Consider the following 292-nt stretch of genomic DNA (forward strand, 5'->3'; position numbering starts at 1 on the left):
ATTCCAAAAACTGAACGGCTCCCTGAGCCTCCATATCATGCGGAAAACTAAAATTTTGTTCCGCTAACCAGGTTAAATCAGCATACCTGACGTAGGTAGGTTTGCGACCTTGAAATTTTGCCAAGCGGGTCTCTTGCAATATGAGGGAATACTAGGGGTCACCGCGATCCCGGGTGGAAGGTGAGCCAGTTTCCCTTCTTCGTATGAAAGTAGCTGTAGTCTCGACCCGTTTTGGACGACTTTGCTCCATTATATGTGTTGAACCCGAAACTGAGATGGATGAGCAGAGGAG

Source organism: Lupinus angustifolius, chromosome LG18 (genome assembly GCF_001865875.1).
Source record: "Lupinus angustifolius cultivar Tanjil chromosome LG18, LupAngTanjil_v1.0, whole genome shotgun sequence".
NCBI lineage: Eukaryota > Viridiplantae > Streptophyta > Magnoliopsida > Fabales > Fabaceae > Lupinus > Lupinus angustifolius.